Source organism: Acinonyx jubatus, chromosome B4 (genome assembly GCF_027475565.1).
Source record: "Acinonyx jubatus isolate Ajub_Pintada_27869175 chromosome B4, VMU_Ajub_asm_v1.0, whole genome shotgun sequence".
In the NCBI taxonomy this organism is placed as follows: domain Eukaryota; kingdom Metazoa; phylum Chordata; class Mammalia; order Carnivora; family Felidae; genus Acinonyx; species Acinonyx jubatus.
In genome coordinates this window covers 59,456,673-59,477,744 of record NC_069387.1, presented here as the reverse complement: position 1 = coordinate 59,477,744, position 21,072 = coordinate 59,456,673, and the positions used below count along the sequence as shown (strand labels likewise).

At 41.8% G+C, this 21,072-nt stretch overlaps 1 protein-coding gene across 15 annotated transcripts in view; it reads right to left on the bottom strand.

The window, feature by feature from the left end:
• PPFIBP1 (PPFIA binding protein 1) overlaps positions 1 to 21,013 on the bottom strand; it is a 171,675-nt gene extending 150,662 nt beyond the window's left edge. For 13 of the 15 annotated variants that reach the window (XM_015065216.3, XM_015065221.3, XM_015065219.3 and 10 more), the window contains exons 1-2: positions 20,817 to 20,986; positions 7,087 to 7,166 (exon numbers count right to left, since the gene is read on the bottom strand). The gene's annotated coding sequence lies outside the window, so the exon portion shown is untranslated. Of the gene's footprint in view, positions 1 to 7,086; positions 7,167 to 20,816 lie in introns of all 15 variants that reach the window. The other 2 variants (XM_053226074.1, XM_015065218.3) reach the window with 2 other exon arrangements.
• Between the last annotated feature and the right edge of the window lie 59 nt (positions 21,014 to 21,072).

Genomic DNA, 21,072 nt, shown 5'->3' with positions numbered 1-21,072 from the left:
ACAATCTTTGAAAAATATGTGACTTGGTTTAATAATTACAGACATTCTGATCATCAATCCCGATCACTTTCTGAACACCAAGCCGATACAGTCAACAGGGACAGGAGTTAAATAATGCCCAGGAGTATCACAGGTTCACAAGTAAAGAAGGTGAGACACTGCCAGGCTAGTGACTTGCACGTCACAGCATCATGTGGCACTGAAAACTGACACGAGAGCACGGATGCCAGGTCTGATGTTTGCAACCTTAGCCAATGGAGTACGCCCCTCCCCACATAAGGCACACTTGCTTCATAACCTCAAATCCTAGGAAATCATTCTAAAGCTACTTAAAAAGAACAGTTCTACATGTAAGTATGACATTAAGTCCTAAACACCTTATCCCCAGTATTTCAAACTTTTAATAACAGAGAACTCTTAGAGCTGACAGATTATTGATGACTTTGTAGTATTTGCTGCATCCCCAAGAAAGCAGACGACAGACAGGCCTGAGCAAGAATCAAGAGCTACTGCTACAGCGTCGAACAGGAGACAGTACCACTTCCCAGAAAACCCTGAGGAACCATCTACCAGTCACTTAGGCCCCCTAGCCCAGTATCGGGCCCGGGATGGCATTAGGGATGTCACAAAAGTAGAAGTCAGAGCAAAAGCAGATACCTGCACAGTGTCTGTATCTTATCACCAAAGGTTTGGGTTCAGAAGGTTAAAAATGAAGATAATGTTCTCCATGTGAAAACCTCAACTTAAAATCACACTCCTGCTTAATGTTTTATAGCTTTTTACACATTGTCTCATTTGACCCTCACAGCTCTCCGTGTAAGGGCAGGGCTGGTATGATTATTACCTCACTTTTATGACTTACCCAGGATCACACACCTGATCAATGTTGGGATTAGATTGCCAGATTCTTGGTTCAAGATTCTTTCCCATAAAATCTACCCATTTGCAATTTTTCTATGTATTTCTCCAGGATTGTGTGCAAAGCCCCCAAGACTCTGTCTCCCTCCTCCATCGGCCTTTCTGGCTTCCACCTTCATAACTACAGATCTGTTTCATAGGAACATGGATTATCAACAGCAGGTGGTCCTGAACAGGGCCACAAACCACCCTCCAAGGTCTCTCTTTCTCAAGGACTTGAATCAACGCAGATACTCTGTTGGTACACAACTTCTAAAGTCTAGCTGACAAGAGGCTAAGGAGATCAAGTTATATGACCACAAGGGTTCAGTATCTCTGACTAACCTGGTTCCTATCAGTCGAATACACAAGAGGGCAGTGGGGCGGGGAGAGCGAAGAAAAGGCTTTATATTAAAAGGCTCACCACTTTCTTAGACACAGTCATTGTTCTTAGGAAAGCCTTCCACCCTGGTCAGCAGGCTTTGCTACCGTCATTTGAGAGACTTGGTGGGTTTTATTCTTGCCAACTTGGCATTCTGTATCTGCAACGCAAAAATGCTTGTACTGAAGAGATCAGATGGGGATTCTCAATGTTTTCAGGAACATCAGGAACAGAAGCAAGCGTCTCTCTGCCTCAGGTGGATGCATTACAGCTTGTGGGAGTGCTAATGAGAGCTAATTACTCTATTTACTCCATAAGCCAGCCAGCCAGCCAGCCAGCCAGCCAGCCAGCCAGCCAGCAACAAGAAATGCCTGGTAAAACTCGCTGGGTTCTCAGGCTTTGTTTCAAAGGGCTGGTGCCAAAACGATCTGGCTGATCCGCAGTGGGCTCAGGGCTGCCCAACTGGATTGTTATCTTGTGATCACAAAGCACAATCTTTAATCCTTTGTATCCTGTTAATTAATAGTCACATCAGCACCAATTTTATTCTTCCAGATTTAATCTACTCTCTCCACCATTATCAACACTCCCACCTCTGCCCCCAAATGTCCACTCTGGCTACAAATTAAGAAATCAAACATTAGGCCTAGAATTTTAGGAAAACAACTGCCTACTGACCATTAAAATGGAGCATAGCATTTTACAATGTCCTACACTCACTTTGCAATAGTCATGAGATTTGGCCAACAGTGCACTCACTTTGATCCTTGAACTCTAGATATAAGAGGGAACTCAGAAATCACATAAATTTCACTTAATCATTGATACTTAACTGTATCCATGTGTTATGTAAAGCATATACATATGGCATGAATTATATAAAAATGCAACTAATTTATGACTCTAATTTATGTAACTTATATAAATTACATTAAAAAGAAGCTTTCCCATCCTTGTCTCTCCATTCCTACTATGGGGGGGGGGGGGGGAGGCGGGAATGGAAAAAACATAGGACAACAGATTTAAATTTCCCAGAATAAGAACAAGAAGGTTAGTTATTAACCCACTAAGGCCCCATCCACATTAACCTTTCCCCTTTCCAATACTAAGAGGGTGTATTGTTGAAAATGCAACTGTGGCTTCAGGAACAAAAAATAAATAAGATCCAAGAAACACTTTAAAGAAGATTGCCGAAAGGCATTATCTTTAACTCCATAGAAACAAGGCTGCATTGGATTATAATACAACTCTAAGCTAACATATATAATTACTTGGCTCAATTTATTAAAATGAAAAAGTCTGAATATACATACAATAGAAGTTAACTGGCAAGACAATCCTCATGTTGAAACTCTTTAGGCAGAAAGAGGTTTTCTGCCTCTTTAGTGGAGGCTTTTTAGGTGGATGACCAAATCTAGCATAAGGACCAATCAAATCCAACTCACTTTGTACATGGTCTGAAAAATTAGATTTAATTAACAACTGGTCTCCAGAGTTATTTAGCAACTTTCTCTTTTCTCGTGATTTTCTACGACTTTCTTTTTAAGACTACTTTGTTACCTGAATGTTTATAATAACAGGGGACAAGTAACAACTCCATGAAAGATGCCAAAAATCTCAACTATGTGTAAAGGAATGACTGGGTTATGGCTCTTCCAAAAAACGGTCCGTGCTTTTACATAAACATGTAGACAAAACATGTTTTGTTTTGGCTGTGAGTACAGGACTAAGCTCGAGATTCATCACAAAGTTCTCCAAGCAGAAGGATTTCAGAGAAGCAGGTGATATCCACAACAGGGAAGAACATCTACTCAATAGGAAAATAAGCAGGCCAGATAAACAAATGTTTCTTGCACTGAAATATAAACAATATTTACTAAAATTTCACAAGTCTGAGAAGGTTTGCCAGTTATTCTGAAATGCTGGTAACAAAAAAGAACAGTAGCATTTTGAGCCTTGAGACTAGGAAGCAATCATTACCGAGCACCCACAATTAGTGAGCCAGGTACTGTTCTAGGAGTCTTGTATAGATTATCTCAACTTAAACTTTCCAACATCCCTGCAAGGTAGACATTGTTGTTTACATTTACAGACAAGGAAACCAAGGCTCAGGCTGGTCAAGTAGCAAAGTCACAATATTAAGACATGACTCTCCTGGAATCCCATTCAAGCTATGCCTGATTCCAAAACCTAAAGTTGCTGCTACCTTCTGCCCAATAGCACCACCGAGAAATCACAACCAGAAATCATAATGACAGAACTGTTTCAGAAGCACAGAGGATCAGCTCTGGAGTCAGAAGCTCCAGATTTTAATTATGCTTCTATTGAGTGGTGGTTTCCTCCAAATTAATGGAGATGAAAATAGTACTTAACCTCATAAGGTTGAGGTGAGAAGCATATAAAAAAGCCATAGTGAAAGCGTTTTGCAAAAGAAGTAAGCACTATTTGTTATGATATCTTCCTCTTCAAGCTTCAGCTGGTGAACTGCACCTAGGGAGCCCCTCACAGGCCAGGGAGTGACCTTGATGAGGCTGAGCAACACAGAGCCTGGAGCCAAAGAGAATAAAACTTCAGGGGTAAGGAGTGGGGCGGGGGGAGAGGGGGGGGGGGGGGGGACTTTGGCCAGCCTCTGCTCAGTATACCTTCTCAGGCACTAGACAAAATAATTGTTGTGGGCCAACTCTGTGCCAGGCACAGCCACCATTTGCTCAGCAAGCTGCTGGCCCCGGTGACTCAGCCAGGTGAGAACTGTGGAAGCCCCTGCCTTCAGGAAAGCTTGCTTCCACCCTGTGGGAAAGGAAATTAAAACAAAACCAAATAAGCCACGGCCCAACATGAGCCTCAACCTTTCTCATCAACTTTCCCTACTCACACATACCCAACCCACTCATACAGAGACATGGAGTGTTTTCCATGGTACACAATGGGTGCCCATATTAGACCAAGTTCTTGAAGCCCATTTATCCTCATTAAGAAACTCTATAGCGGTCTACAGTGGGGAGAGAATTTTAAAACACTGACAAGTCAGTATAATCACGTCCAAAATACAAAGGATTCATTTCAATATAGACAAAAGGTGAAAGACGGTGGAAAAGAAAATCAAGATTTGACTACATAAAAATTTTCTATTTCTATATGACTAAAAACAAAATTGAAAGACAAACCAAATAGAAAATTGAAGGGAAAAAAACGAAGTCAAAATATTTATAATAAAAATGATAAAAGGTAAATAAGGATTAAGTGAAACACATAGTTTACGGCAAACAAGAAAGACACTAATTCCCAATAATAAATAAGCAGGCAAAGTTCATGAAGTTTTAACAGGAAATACAGTCAACAGTCGTATAAACATGTTTGATCTCATTAATATCAAATAAAAAAGAAAAGAAAAACAAAAGTCTTTTCTCCTAGAAAATTACCAAATATTATTAAAATGAGAAATCATTCTGCTAATGGCAGCAAAACTTAGTACAAACTTTACTGGCAACCAACAGCAATATCAACCAAGATACTCATATGCATGCACATCCTTTGGTTCTACTTCTGGTCATCTATGACAAAGATAAAAAGGATCTGGGGGCACTAGGGTGGCTAAGTCAGTTAAACATCCGACTTCGGCTCAGGTCTTAATCTCACAGTTCATGAGTTCCAGCCCCGCATCAGGCTCAGCACTGAGCGCTTGCTTTGGATCCTCTGTCTCCCTCCGTTCCTATCTCTCTCTTGCACTCTCGCTGCTCTCTCAAAAATAAACATTAAAAAAAGATAAAAAATGATCTATACAGAAAATGCTGACTGCATAAAGACGCTCATCAAATACTGAAAACAGCCTCCTCAATGGGATTAAATAAATCAAGAAACATCCCTACATAGGATACTTTACAGTCTTTAGAGATAGTATTTACAGGGGTGCCTGGGTGGCTCAGTTGGTTAAGCGTCCGACTTCGGCTCAGGTCATGATCTCATGGTTCATGAATTCAAACCCTGCATCGGGATCTGTGCTGACAGCTCAGAGCCTGGAACCTGCTTCAGATTGTGTCTCCCTCTCTCTCTCTGCCCCTCCCCCTGCTCCCACTCTGTCTCTCTCTCAAAAATAAACAAACATAAAAAAATGTTTTAAAAAAAGAAATAATATTTACAGTTATTTTTGTAGGGTGGGGAAGGGCAAATAAAACAATGTTAAATAAAATAAAGGGGGGACACAAATCACATACTCAATATTTCAAATATGGGGAAAAGTACAAATAAAAAAATGTAAAGAAACACAGCAACTATAGTTGTACCTTTGTGTGGTAGGATTACTGAAGACTTTTTTTTTTTTTTAACTGTGTCTTTATGGTTGTTCTATGCTACTAAAATCGTCCATAAGGTGCATTATTACTTTTGAAGTTACAAAAGATTTAAATAACCATCTCCCCTGCAAATCCACAACAAACAATTGATGGAAATCCAACAACCTTCCAAACCACTCCCACCAATACCCAAACACTGTGCAGTGGGCAGGTAAGACAGTAAACAGGGGGAAGGGTGGCCTTGTTTTAAATCTAGGACTAGAAAAACATGAGGCTTGTTGATGTGAAAACAAGAACTTTTCACATCCCACTTGCCAAAACCTATTTTGGAAATTCATTAACCAGAATATTTTCCATCAGAGAGAGGACTTAAACCCACACACCAAAATTATCATAGAAGAAACTAGTTAAGCAAGCAGGAAGTTTACCAGGAACACCCTAAAAATTAACAATTGTTTTCACAGCTCCGATACATGCAGCCAGCTCATGTTAGCACACAGCGTAACACAAACATTCTCCAGTTGAGTCTTCTAAACAGGAGAGCATGAAATCCTTAGAACAAGGGTTTTCCTTGGCAAGGATCACAGATGCCGCTGACACGGAGCCTTTTGGGATTCACCCTCCTCAAGGCTTGATTTTACAATCTTTGAGATGGCATGCATGGTCTGGCTTCATCCTCACAAACCCACAAGGCAGGGTTTCTCACCTTCAGCACCAGCTGTCAGTTTGAGCCGGTAATTTCTGGTTACGTCCCTTGCATTGAAGGGTGTTCAGTGGCATCCCTGGACCCTAGTCACTGAACATCAGTCCTCCCTCCATCCCCAGCTGTAACATGAGAAATGTTTCCTGACTCCTACGGGGTGAAATCACCCCAGCTGAAAACCGGCGGTACAAATGATAAGCTATTATTGCCCCCATTTTACAAATGAGGAAATAGACACAGCTAGGCCCATCTAACTTCAAACCCCAAGATCCAAACCTCTATACTTGTATTTGTGCACAGGTCGGAGCCATACCTTCTAGTATAACTGCTGCCCACCCATCTCTCCTACTTGATATCCTTTGCATCACCCCCATGGAGACTTGTCTACGCCTTGGTGCATACTGGCTGAGTAAACCATTTCTCTTGTCATGGAAACATGTGTTGACAGTAACAGATACAGCCTGGCAACAAAGGCCCAGTCACAGCCTTCAACAAGTATACAACCTATCTGAAGAAATAAGACATAAGGCAAGGATAAGCTCTTTAGAGCGTCGGTTTTGGAGAAAACCGTTTCCTCATCTGTTAAAGGGAGACCATACTAGTGCTGCCCTCCTAATTCACTGAGACAGTGCAAATAAAGCTCCTTCCCCAAAGCACAATTTCAAAAACCAACTAGATACTGGCAATAAATAGGCACAGGCACTGGACAAATTAGAGCGTTTCAAAATCATCGGGCCGGAATGGACCCTCAAAAATAATCTGAATGTACTACCCACGTGGTGCTCGAGCATTTAAAAATCCAAAATTTTAATTACCTGCTTCCAGCAGAGTTTGAGGGCTGAGTTTTCACGCAGGCTCTCGGCAACAAGAGCTTCCTGAACTGCCTCAGTTGGGCCTAGAGGAAAGACAAGGAAAGGTTCAAGCACAGAGCAGAGCAACAAGCGAAGCAGAAAAGGTAGGGCTGGGCTTAAAGCTCTCCAGAGGGGCAGGCCGGGTCTCAGCACAGCAGGACAGGGGAAGACAAGCTTAGAGAAAGAGGTCAAGACCAGACGAGGTCACAAGGTGACCAGTGGGGACGCTGACCAGGTGACACCGAAGAAACATTTCTCCTAAAAAAAGCAAGGGCTGCTACAAAGCATACATTCAACTTCCATTATGCAGGTGGAGAACTTAATTTCTCACACTAAAAGATCAGCTTTCCCTGAGAACAACAGACAGATGCTTGTTTTAAATCTGCATTAAGGGTGGGGCGCCTGGGTGGCTCAGTCGGTTGAGCGTCCGACTTCGGCTCAGGTCACGATCTCGCGGTCCGTGAGTTCGAGCCCCAAGTCGGGCTCTGGGCTGATGGCTCAGAGCCTGGAGCCTGTTTCTGATTCTGTGTCTCCCTCTCTCTCTGCCCCTCCCCCGTTCATGCTCTGTCTCTCTCTGTCTCAAAAATAAATAAAAACGTTAAAAAAAAAAAATTAAATCTGCATTAAGGGAAAGTGATGATTTTGCCAGAATAATGAGTCAATCTGCCCTAAAAGTAAATCCAAACGTCTTCCTTCCCAAATCCACAGGTCCTCCTGTTCTCTAAGGGCATCAGCCCAACATAAGGAAACAAGAGCGCAGAGCAGCCAGATTGCCTGCTTTTAAAATCTGCATTTCAATTAGGTGAAATCTCCCAAACTTGAAGTACTGGCTTCAATTTCTTCAAATACTGTGTAGGTCAAACGAAACCTGTCTCCTTTCAGTCTCAACTGAAGGACCACCAGTCTTGCCATTAAAAACTCTTGCCAAGCCCACGGGAGGTCAAGTAAAGCTTTGGGGCCGGCAGGGTGGCCTCAAACCAAAGGTTTATTTTGAAGATCTGTCTGGCAAGGAGATGTACAATACAGGGTTTTGTTGTACATCTACAAACGAGCTGCGGGGTTTGTAGAGGCCACTTTTAGGCAAACAGGCTTGAGCAATGGAATGTAGGAAGGGCCCCCAGCGACCACCTGGATGAATACAGACAGGCCCATCAGACAAGCTGCTTTTGTTCTGCCTCAGGTGAATTCTTTCACTGCCCACACCACCAGCTTCCACACAATCCCTCATCCAACAGGGAGAGATATCCCATTTAGACACCCAGAGTCTACTTCAGAGCTGATAGGGATGTAAACCAAGGCAATGGCAGAAGCAATGGAGAGTGATTCAAAAATATATGAAAGGCAAAAATACCAGTGATGATGGCAAGGCGAGGGTCCCTAGGATACCAGACACAAACCTGACCCATTGCAACTTTGATAATGAAGGTGAGTGAATCTTTAAGACCAGAGGCATACAGGCTTAAGAGTGTGCTCTTTGACTTCTGAGAACAGAGCCGTCCTCATGAACTTGTGACCTGTGTAGTTACACAGGACCCTATGCTCAGAAAGGGTCCACACTTGGTTTAATGCTCTGCTGTCGTCATCTTGAGATTCTTTTTTTTTTTTCTTTAACACTTATTCATTTTTGAGAGATGGAGAGAGACCAAGTGCAAGTGGGGGTGGGGCAGAGAAAGAGAGAGACACAGAACCTGAAGCAGGCTCCAGGCTCTGAGCTGTCAGCACAGAGCCCAATGTAGGGCTCAAACTCACCAACTATGAGATCATGACCTGAGCCAAAGTCAGAAGCTTAACTGTCTAAGCCACCCAGACGCCCGTTGAGATTCTTAGTTTAACTCTGAACTTGGGTTTTATAAGGGAGGTCTGAAGGGGCAATGTGTGAGCAGAGGAGATCCCATGTAATATGTGTGGCTGCCATTTTTACACTGTGTTTGCAATACCTCAAGAGCACAGAATTTCTGTAGATTCATGATGCATGGGATATTAGCAAGAGTAGGTCAAGGTAGCTGTATTACCAGTGTAACCAAATGAGCAGGCAGGTGAATGCTGACAGCTCCCAGAAGCTGTGCTTTCCATTCAAAGAAACCACAACTTGCTCTGCACACAGAAACAAAGCAATGTCTTTCTAAGAAATACAAACAACCAAAGAATCCTATCATATCCTCTTACTCTTATTACTTCCCACTATTAGCCAACCATGTACACCGAAAATAATAGCACAGAAGGAAAAGGAGAGATAGGGCAACCCATGGTTCTTCTTCCTTTCAGTCCTTCCTTCAAGCCAGCCCCTTCCTTCTGTAAGACAAAGCCTGATAGAATGCATGTATCAAGCAGTGAAATAAAAAAGTAGTGAGATAAGGGGCGCCTGGGTTAAGCATCCACCTCTTGGTTTCCTCTCAGGCCATGATCACATAGTTTATTAGATAGAGATCCAGTTCAAGCCTCACGGCCGGCTCTGTGCTGAGAGCACAGAGGTTGTTTGTGATTCTCTCTCTCTCAAAATAAATAAATAAAAGAAAAAAAGCAGCAATGAGTTAGTTTTGAACAGTGTTCCCACGTTCTGGTAAGAATAATACACATGTGCATGTATAAATTACAAAATATGAAGTGTGTGATTTCAGTAATTCTGCAGATGTGTCAAATGCTCTTAAATTCTTTTTGTTAATGTTTATTTGTTTCTGAGAGACAGACAGACAAAGCGCAAGCAGGGGAGGGGCAGAGATAGAGACACAGAATTCAAAGCACACTCCAGGCTCTGAGCTGTCAGCACAGAGCCCAACGCAGGGCTCCAACTCACAAGCCATGAAATCTGAGCCGAAGTCAGATGCTTAACGAACTGAGCTACCCAGGCGCCCTTCAAATACTCTTATATTTACACTTAACGCTGGCTGTACCATATAAGAAATAAAAATCATGCTAATAATTTAAATTTTTAATTTTCCTTCACTTAGAATGCTATTAAATAGCAAGCACGAGAACAAGTCAAGAAAGTATAGAAGAAAAGGAAAAGCTTTTCATGTTAGTACCTTTAACATGGATTTTTCCCCCTGCTTTTTGAACGAGGGGCCACACATTTTCATTTTACACAGGGCTCCAAAAATTATGTGGCCAGCCCCACTGAGAACCATTGAACTCAGGAACACCATACCTATCTAAAACACTACACACACCTGGGTAAGTTCCTCCTGATATCCTTCAATTTTAGTATATGTGCTGCCGAAGTGAGCACTCCTGATATCCTTCAGAGCAAACCCAGAAATATCCAAGGCTGGACTGATTGGTGTGCTCCATTAGTTCCATGCTCCTAATTACCGAATCCCTTTAGTCCTTTCCCCCCACCCCCTCAGGTCATTACGACAACAAATCTCCTGAGATACTACAACTCAGCATTGTTTCCGACTAAAGATCACTCTAAAATCCATCCGTTAAACCAAAGACTGTTAAACCAAAGACTACAGAAGACTGTAACCACGAGCAGCATCCAATGCAGACACCTTCTACAGGGTATTTTGCCATGCTTTGGCGGGTCAGTTTTGACCAAACTCAGGCTGTTTCTCACCACTCGGAGCACTTGGGTTTCCCCAGGGAAGTGGTTCTGTGAACGATGAAGTCTGGTGGTCTAAAAATTCCTCCTTCAAATACAGTCAAGTTTTCCTTTGTCTCATTTCATTCTCCTCTTCTTTTTGTAGCCACCACTTTCCACTTCAATAAATTACTTTCCTGCCTGGAGATACATCCCGACAAATGTGTCAGCTTGTATTGTTTAGATGAGAGACTTCGGTCATTCTTTCAAATTTTTCCTCTGCACCAATAATCCCCAAGAGCCAGCCTCTCAGGAGCCTAAGTCGCCTGTCTATGAATTTCCTTTCACTGATTCCTATTACACTGAAAAAATGCAGACTGCCTGCGGTGAACTTACTCAACTCTTATCGCTTCCAATCACATTTTTTTCTGTTTCCCCCATCTTTTCTTCCATCCTATCTGAAGAAAGTTCTTATGGAGTTCAAGGCTAACCAGGCATTCGCCCCCCTGATTTTTAATCCATCTGTGGCCCCCTCCCCTAGACTTTGTACTCATTCCCCCACCTTGCTTTTGCTGCTTTCACACTACCCCCTGTACCTGTGCCTGCCTCAAACCAAGCTGTCACAGCATGCTTCTCCTTGTCCGATTCCTTGAAAGGCTGGGCTAATGGGCCACCTGCAGCTCATCTCCTCCCTTGTAATAGCCAGGTTTTTGCACTCTGGATTCCATCTCTACTGGGCTAATGAAAATATAGTAAAACCTTGGTTCACAGAATAAATCGTTCTGGAAACATGCTTGTAATCCAAACCACTAATATATAAGAGTGAATTTCAAGAACCATTGGCTCAGCTGTGATCATGTGACACTTGGCATCACATACGACTCATAGGGCAAGACACTGCTCGCTTACCAAATTAACATGTATTAGAGGTGTGCCTGGGTGGCCCAGTCGGTTGAGCATCTGACTTCGTCGCTTCAGGTCATGGTCTCACAGTTCATGAGTTCGAGCCCCATATCGGGCTCTGTGCTGACAGCTCAGATCCTGGAGCCTGCTTCAGATTCTGTGTCTCCCTCTCTCTCTGCCCCTCCCCTGCTTGTGCTCGGTCTCTCTCTCTCTCTCTCTCAAAAATAAGTAAACGTTAAAAAAATGTAAAAACAAATTATTAGAAATGTTTGCTCATCTTGCAGAACACTTGCAGAACAAGTTACCCGCAATCTAAGGTTTTACTGTACACTCTCCAAGTTCACAAATGACCTGGTAGCTGGACCAGTGGCAGTTGACCTGTCCTTGTAACGGCTCTGTTGTGCCAGATGGCAAGGACAGTCCCCCTGTGTAGGGTGTGCTTCTTCCCTTTGCTGTCACCATCTTCCCCTTCTCTGGTGGTTCGTGCTCTACCTCCTTTAATAAATTTTCTTTAGCCTCATCATGCCTCAATGCCAAGAGTTCCTTGACGGTTTGTACTTTGCTTCTCTTTTTATTCTGCATCTTCTTTAAAATAGGTGAAGGGGGTAGGGGATAAGAGGTACAAACTTCCAGTTACAAAATAAATAAGTCACAGAGATTAGAAGTGTAGCAGAGGGAACATGGTCAATAACGTTGCAATAACACTGTATGGTGACAGGTGGTACCTACATCTAGTGTGTTGAGCACTGCAGAATGTACAGAATTGTCGAATCATTATGTCATGCACCTGAAAATGATAGAACGCTGTATGTCATCTTTCATTAAAAAATTTAAATAAAAAATAAAATAAAATTGGGAACATTTGACATATTGTACACAGCCTAACAAATAGCAAATAATTTTTAATTTTGCCTTTTTATTTCTTCCTGAAGTATTTATGGTTTGTTGTGCTTCAGCAGATTATTGGCATCACTCTAGGATTTCCAAAAATAAATCAAATGCAAGATGAACTGTACTCATTATTTATCCATAACAGAGGACATCTTTTCTTGACATTAAAAACTTCCATGGCTTAGAAATAATTTATCAACACTAGACTCAAATAAGCTTCAGTATACCATATCCTGTCATGGTTCCTTGTCCCATATTTTCTAGTCATTTAAAAATATTGGACTATAAACAATAACAAATTAAATATACATAAAGTGTAAAAAAGAAGAGTTCCCTGAAGGCTCTGTACTTGCTTCCCTTTTTATTCTACATCATCTTCTGTAGTGAGTTCATCTACCTTTAATTGTTGTGTAACAGCTCCATGGAAATGATTCATCAATCTAGGATTCTGCCTAAACTCCAAACCTAAATTTCAAATTCTTAACACCTTTGTGTAGATACATCAACTAACAGTTCTTAATGGCTTCTGACAATGCCAAGTCCAGAAATAAGCCAGAGGCAATAACATGAAGTGGTTGAATATTCTGACCCTAGAGACTGTACCTACCTGCATTTAACACAGAGTCCAACACCATCTAGGGAAATTCATCTAGCCTCTCTGTGCCTCAGGCTCCTCATCTGTAATGTAGGAATAACAGTGTCTTTTCTTAGGGCCGATGTAGGGATTAAATCTAAGTTAAAATATTTAAGGTACTTAGAACAGTGCTTGCGCTGTGTAAGTAGGAGCTATTATTACTCTTGCTGCTGTCGTTCCAAAAACCTAATGAGACAGGTACTGTTACTTTACCCATTTATATAATGAGAAGACAGAGATAGGTTATTGTGGGCCATGATGGAATCTCAAATTCCAGGTGTCCAATTCTTAATTCATCCTATTTCCCATTAAAATTCAACTTTCACTTGTATGCCTTTCTTGACTGAAGGTGTTCTGCCCTTCTCCCCACCCCTCACCACTTATATTCTAGTCACATTCAACATACTATTTCCAAAGTCACCTTTATAATATAATTCTCATAATTCTCCCCACCTGTAAAAGAATCTCATTTTAAAGCATAACCTTGTCACTCTCTTAAAAACCCTCTAAGAGCTGACTCCATTATATCTTACCTTTCTCTAAAATTCATCTCAATACATTCTACCTTTGCTCCACACCCCAGTGGGCTCATCTCCCCCTTCTACCGCCTCAAAATCTCCTACTCCTCCTTCAGGGACCATTCAAATCCCACCTCCTCTAGCAGGACCCCACCAAACCCAACCTTTCATTTGAGTGACTCATGCAACTCATAGATAGCACACTCTTCCCATACCTACCTCCAAAAGGCCTAATGAATCAATTTTTTAAACTTTAATACTTCCTATATCTCAAGAGTATTGTGTGTTGTAAAATAAATAGTATGCTTTAAAAAAAAATTAAAACCCCTTTCATCTTCCCTGCCATGCTAATCAACATCCCATAAATTACCTCCTAATTTAACAATTTTTCATGCATTGACAAATATAAACTATACATGTGTGCTTGGTTGTTTTTCTTAATATACAATAGACATCTAGTCAACATATTTTTTTTCAACCATTTTAACAGCTAAATAGTATTCTAAATCGGTTTTGTATTATGGTTATGTGAAAGGAGGGCCTTCTTTCTGCCCCCATCTCCTATACGTGAATATTCCCAAGGATAAAGGCCATGTTTTGTCCTTACATCTTCAAGAGGACCTCACACCAAGGCCAAGAATTGCTTACACACACGTAATATCCTATTTCATCCTCACAACCACCCAGTTATTCCCATTTCACAGAAGACAAAAATCACACAGCCAATAAGGACATGGGCTTTTAATCTACATCTGTCTGACTCTGGAGCCAAACACCTTTCATTGATGACCTAGGCTATAACTAATAAATTTCTCATAAGGACATCCTCTGCCTTTTCACCCCATGTTGGGACACAGAAAAGCTCCAAATATTCTGGTGTAGGCAGGTGGCACTGAGGATAAGAGATGGGCGCTGGGACGAACGGTGAGCAGGAAGAGTTCAGTGGCTGCAGGTGTAAAGCTAACGGCCCATTCAGTACTTCAATCTGTGTTTACTGAGAACCTACTCGAAGTTGAATTTCTTGCCTCTTCAGGCTCCCCATTACACTCTCCCTCAGCAGCGGCTGCCACCATTTGTTAAAAATGTATATGCCAAATGTGCCACTATTAATTCTATTAATACTTTCTCATTATTTCTCAATTATTTCTAAAAATTCTGTGAGACAAATATCAGTACCACCATACTAAAGATGGAAGAACTGAGACTCAGAGAAGTTACTTGCCAATATTAGAATGTAATAAATAGTAGGGCACCTGGGTGGCTCAGTCAGTAAGCGTCTGACTTCAGCTCAGGTCATGATCTCACAGTTTGTGAGTTCGAGCCTCGCATCGGGCTCAATGCTGACAGCTGGAATGCTGACAGGTTCCAGTGCATGGAACCTGCTTCAGATTCTCCGTCTCCCTCTCTCTCTGCCCCTCGCCCGTTCACACTCTTTCTGTCTCTCTCTCTCAAAAATAAACAAACATTAAGAAAAAATTTTAAAAAGATTGTAATAAATAGCAAAGCCAGGATTGAAGCTGAGGGTCAATTTGCTCCAGTCTGACCCCTCTCTGGTCATACAGAATGCTGCCTTTCAATTCGTAGAGAAAAGATGAACTATGACTTTTTAAAATTTAGACTCAGGATTACATTTGGCCACAAGTAAGAGACCCAATTTCTGTGGTCTAACCAAATAGAGATTTTATTCTTCTCACAAAAAGTCAAGAAATGGGCAGACACGGTCTGGTACAGCAGTTCCAAAATGCCATCAGCTTCTCAGCCTGCTTAACCCTTAAGCTACTAGTCTGTGGTCACAAGATGGTTTCTCCACTTCGAAAATAGCCTTTGTGTTCCAGGGAGAAAAACGTACAAAGAGCAAAAGGCAAACTCACAGAGGCCATCCCCTTGTAAGAGCTTTGAATGTGGTGGGGAGCCCTACCCACCTACTTCCGTCTCATTGGCCACGACTACTAGCACTTAGACACCCTGCAAGGGAAAAATTAAGTTTCTGTTTTTTGGGTTTTTTTGTTTTTGTGGTGGTAAATTAAACAAAATGAGTTTAGCTGTAGGGAAGAGGTGGGTAGGAAGGATTCTGGTTGGCATCTAGCTGTGTCTGCCCCAGAGGGTGATGTAGATAGAGCACAAGTCACACTAGAGAATCAGGTATTCTGGAGAGAAAAAAGCAATGAAAGAATCTTAACTCCGTGCTGAGAAGCTGACTTCGTGCAAAGTCACAAACTGCCGGGAGCGGGGGCTGGAAGAACGCGAAAGCATCCAAAGCAGCTGATCCAGAGGAAAAACACGGAGACCCAGGTGACTTCACACAAATCATCCTGACCAACTCACAGGTTCAACCAGAGTCTCTCCTGAGTCCTCGCCGCTTCCCTTCCTCCCACTCACTCACTTCCTGGAGTCAATACAGATGGGAACCTACAGGCTCAGACTCTTCTATCATTCATAAGAAGAAATAGAGCGTGTGCAAATTCCGATTCAAACAAAATAAAACTCTCTACGATGTGTTGTTATAAGCAGCAGCATCTTTAGAGAAAGATAATGGTTGCAGAAACATCATTTATGCAACTGTGGCCACAACAAGTTATATTAAGAAAACGGGCCACAGACTTTTCGCCTCAGTTTCACTTTCTCGTAAAGAAAGCAAACTCAATAAACTTTCCTCACAAAAACCTGATAAAACCCTGTAGTAGCAAGATGACATTTGTCCAAAACGCTATAGTGAGAAAGGTGATAAAGGGCCAGCAAAAAAGGGACTAGATCCTGTGAGCTAGATCCTACGTACAGAGAGACAAAATAATGTAAGCATATTTAGTGATACAGTAGAGTTTTACATTCATAGCACGAAAGAATTAATGCACTTCCCAATGGGCCTACCTACTTCTTCCCAAGAACCACCTTGCTTGCCTAAAGAACTGAGCCACATATGAATGGGCTTGGCAATGAAAACAGCATCTTTACTCTCTCTTACCAGGTAAAATTAAGTTTGCCCTTGTTAACAAACACACACAAGGGATCAGCACACCTGCTCTCTCAAACTTGCGTCTGTTTTTTTATGTCAAATGCTTGATTTCCCTAAATTAAAGGAGAGGTGAAAACAACTAGACTTACTCTGGACTTCAGAGGGTGTCCATAAAACCCACAGCCAGCCCCGGACATGACAGGATTTGATCTTCCTCCTCCAGGATTCATATTTGAGACATAAGCCTTTGCCAGAATGAGTGATACTGAATGCAATTCGAGTTTGTACAATTTCTTCAGTCATGGACATTTTTAGGTACACCACTGTACAGAAACCACCAAATGATCTTTCTATTCTGAACGCATTACATTTGCCAAAAAAAACTAGGATTTGCATGTGGGCCAGTCAAAATGTGAGTCACAGCAAGTTTTAGGGAGACACATAACCAAAGTCCAGTCACAAACTGTGACAACACACCCATCGGGACCACTCGGAGTCCAAACCCACATCTCAGAACTAGAAGCTCTTCAACGGGTCCAGACTGGTACACATTTCACTCAGATCCTCCTCTCCCCTACAAAAGTGCCTAACAAGTGTGCAAACTTAAAACTTCCAGACGGGCCTGTTTTTTAATCTAAAATCCAGTTGTTTGGTGTTTTAGATCCTTCAAAATGGAAAAAAGTACTGAAGCAAAAGTAATCCTCACCACTTGGCCTTTTGAAACATTATTAACTTACACCAAACTGACATCAATGACTATATTTAAAATAAACAGTGCAAAATAGAAGAGTCTTTGTTTTTTTGTAGGGTGGGTAGGTTCAGTTAAGTTGTTTTAGGCCATTACCTCCAATTACTAAAGCATCAGTCTTTGTGGTTGTAACATACATGGCTGAAGCTGTAGGCTTTTTGACTAGAAAGAAGGTTCTGACGTGCACTGTGACGAGTTTAAGAAACAAATGCAACCACACAAGCCCAGAGCAGTTTTTGGATAGTGTCCATTTTTGGACAATTTGATGACTGATTTAACAGTGAAATTATCAACCTTTCGTTGAAGGGAACTGCTGGCCAGAAGACAGACACTTTGTTCCATTTATCCCCAAACAACACCCAGTGTCACTGATCTTAACAGCTTTGCCTCTCATACTTACACCCATCTGTTCAACCATGGTTAAAAAATAATAATAAATCCTAGCTCCCTGAAATATTTCACAATTGGCTGCTCAACTGTGACTATTTTTCTTCTTAATTTCAGAACTAATACGGCTTTCTAGGGAAATCTCTGGGAATAAAAAGGGCATCATTATGCAATATCTCTTGCCTACGGCTCCACCTTGAAGCAGTATTTAAAAAAGAATCAAGATACACGCCCTAATGTGAATGAATAGTCATTAATTTGCTCATTCACTCAATGTTTTGAAAAGGTAATTCAAATCAGGTCAGAAACATGTAATAATATCTTTAAAAAGACAGAATCAGATGAATGAGGTCTCTTTCAGGTTAACAGTTTGAACAATGTGCTATTTGGGAATTAGGAACATTTTTAAATGGGAGATGAAAAACTGAAAAAGTTAATTTTAATGTAACAAATTACCAAAGGAATCTAAATTGACTATAAAAATACAAATATTTCCTATTTTTGGAAATTATGTTTTAAAAAGGAGTCAGCTAGGGGGGCCTGGGTGGCTCAGTCAGTTGAGCGTCTAACTTCAGCTCAGGTCATGATCTCACGGTTCATGAGTTCGAGCCCCGCTTCGAGCTGTGTTCTGACAGCTCAGAGCCTGGAGCCTGCTTCAGATGGTGTCTCCCTCTCTCTCTGCTCCTCCCCTGCTCACACTGTCTCTCAAAAATAAATAAAACATTGAAAAAAAAATTTTTTTTAAAAAAAGGAGTCAGCTAGTCAGTAACAGTGAAAAAGTGACCTTGTTCTGATTTATCTCATGCTGGGACAGTGAGTGACAAAAAGACTACATACATAAGCAGTTAAACTCTCCCTCACTGAACTTGTTTCCAAAAAAACTTGTTTCAATGATGCCCTTGAAATTAGGCACTATTGATCTGGAACTACATTGCGCCCTGCATTTCAAGTTAACATTTGTCCACAAAGGCCAGATTATCCTTTTTTTTTTTAAGCAGCTATTGGAATTATGATGGATGCTGGTTGAAGAGAATTTAACCAAAACCTGATCCTACCCTTCTCAGTAACTCAAATATCTTTCAAATTTTGTCCTTTGAAAGTACTGTATTTTACTATACTATATATGCCTTATAAACACAGAGAAAGAGAAACAAATATTGGCTAAAACTAAGTACACAAAATTAGTGTTATTACTCAAACTGTGAATGAAATTTAAAGTGCTGGCATATTCAAGTCCCGAAGCCAGGACCTGCTTCTTGGAAAGAAAACATAAATCTGAATTTGGCACATCAGGACAACATCGTAAAGATACTCCTTACTGGACTGGTTATTACAAACTGCAGTTTGAACACTATCAACCAAGGCTCCAGTGAGCTCACATTAGTCCACAGGAATTCTGCATTACCTCCTCCTTCCTGCTGAAAAAGTACAGTGGAAAATACAGTATGTTTTATGTACTTCCTATAGAACATATATAGAAAAGACTTATCCACCACTATCTCAGAGCCACTGAGCAACTGCTATTTCTTAGCCCCAAAACACAAACCAAAATTAAAATGTTCTGACCTTTTCAGTAAAACACGCCTTCCCTTTGCAAAAAGCCTGCTCCTGATCCACCCTGTACTAATTTTTTCAAGAACTAAGAATAACACAGATCCAGGTGTTTTAGAAACAAAAGCAAAACAAACCACTTCTTTCTAGCTCTGAAACCTGACTGTCATCTGGCTTGAAAGATGGAGAACCCCATCTATGAAGTCCTGTGTTCCCTATTTCTCTACTTGGATTTACTAAATTAATTCAGCTTCTTTCTTTCCTCGCCTCCTGGAAATGCCCTTTCATTCAAGGCACCTGGGATGCAGTTTTTGACTCACAATGAAGTTCACACCTGACCTGGCAACAGAAGGATCCTCACTGCTGAGGAACAGTAGTGAATGAAAAGGGAAACTGGACTCAGAGGTCTCAGCCCATATGGTTGTTGTGTTTTTTTTCCCCCCTCCAAAAGAAAGAGACTTAAGCACTGATAAGTGAGGTTCTCAAACAGTTTATGGAATTCTCTTCCCAGAAAGCCAATCCACAGCCAATTAGCTACCTGGGCACAGACAAGATCTCCAAGCAGGAAAAAGGGTTTCAAACAGGAAATAAACAAAAAATTAGAATTCTCTATTGCCACTTCTCAAACTACCTTTTCCTCCCAACGGCCAATTGCTTTTCCTAAATACCAAACTTAGACACTAAATTAAGTTCTTCCTCTACTGCTCTCTGCACTTCTTACTGAAAGGATTTGTTTTGGTCCCACATGCTGAAAAATCCACGCTCCTATAATTAAGAGTTCGGAACGCCTTCCACACTATTTCCCTGTTCAAACTCTCTTCTGTAAACATGATCCTTGAAAACGCAACTACCAGCCCTCATCCTTTTCTCAAGCAGCCACAGAAAACAGATCTCAAGATCCTCAGCAGCCTTCCTAACCCCTCCAGATCAGAAAGTTGGCAATGAAAGGGATTCTCGGTTAATATGTCAGAGTGAAAGGAGATGGGAGTTTTAGAAGTGTGCCCCCAAGAGACGAGTTTTCCCACAGCTCATAATTAATACACCCCAAGTGAATTTCTCACATCCTGTCCTGACTGGACTCAATAAAGGGATTTTTTATGTTGATACATAAGAATATTAAGAATAACAATGATATTCTTTCATTTAGGTCAACATGTAACAGGCCACAAGGAAACTAAAAAATACACAAAACTTTCGTTCTCTCTCAAAAAGCACAATTTTGGGGTCGAAATGTCATAAACTTTTTGTCACACATTTAAATACAACCCCCCCCATACACACACACTTCTCTAACTGGGGTTCTCAAGTATTACTGGGAGACTAGGGTGTGGGGGGGGTCTAAGGACACAGACAATACCTTACATGTCCATCCTGTAGGTATTTTTCACATTTAAGCTAGTTGGGAGCCCTAGGAGTTAAGCCCCCCACCCCACCCCACCCCCAGAAAAGTTCCCGTTCCCCCTGGGAAACAGGAGTGAGTTGGAAAGGAAATCGACCCGGGGAAGAGGAGGAGCGGCTGCAACACCCAGCTGCAACCGCACAACGGTGCCACTTCCCTCCGGTCTGTGAGAGGAGCCAAACGCCCTTACCTGGGGAGTGGAGAGCCGCCGGCGCCAGTTCCAAAAGTTCTGGTTCACCTTCCGTCCGAGTTCAAAGCCCCAGCACGGTGGCCCCGCCGCAGGCTCCCAGCCCGAACCCCTTCCCGTCCCGCTCCCGCCTTCCCCACCCTCTCGGCCCTACACCATGTCAGGAATCCGGGCAGGCACAGAGCTAGGAGCTGACATCACTCCCAGTTCCAGGTACCTCCCCCTCCCACCTCCCACTCGCCTTCTCTCCTCCCTCCCT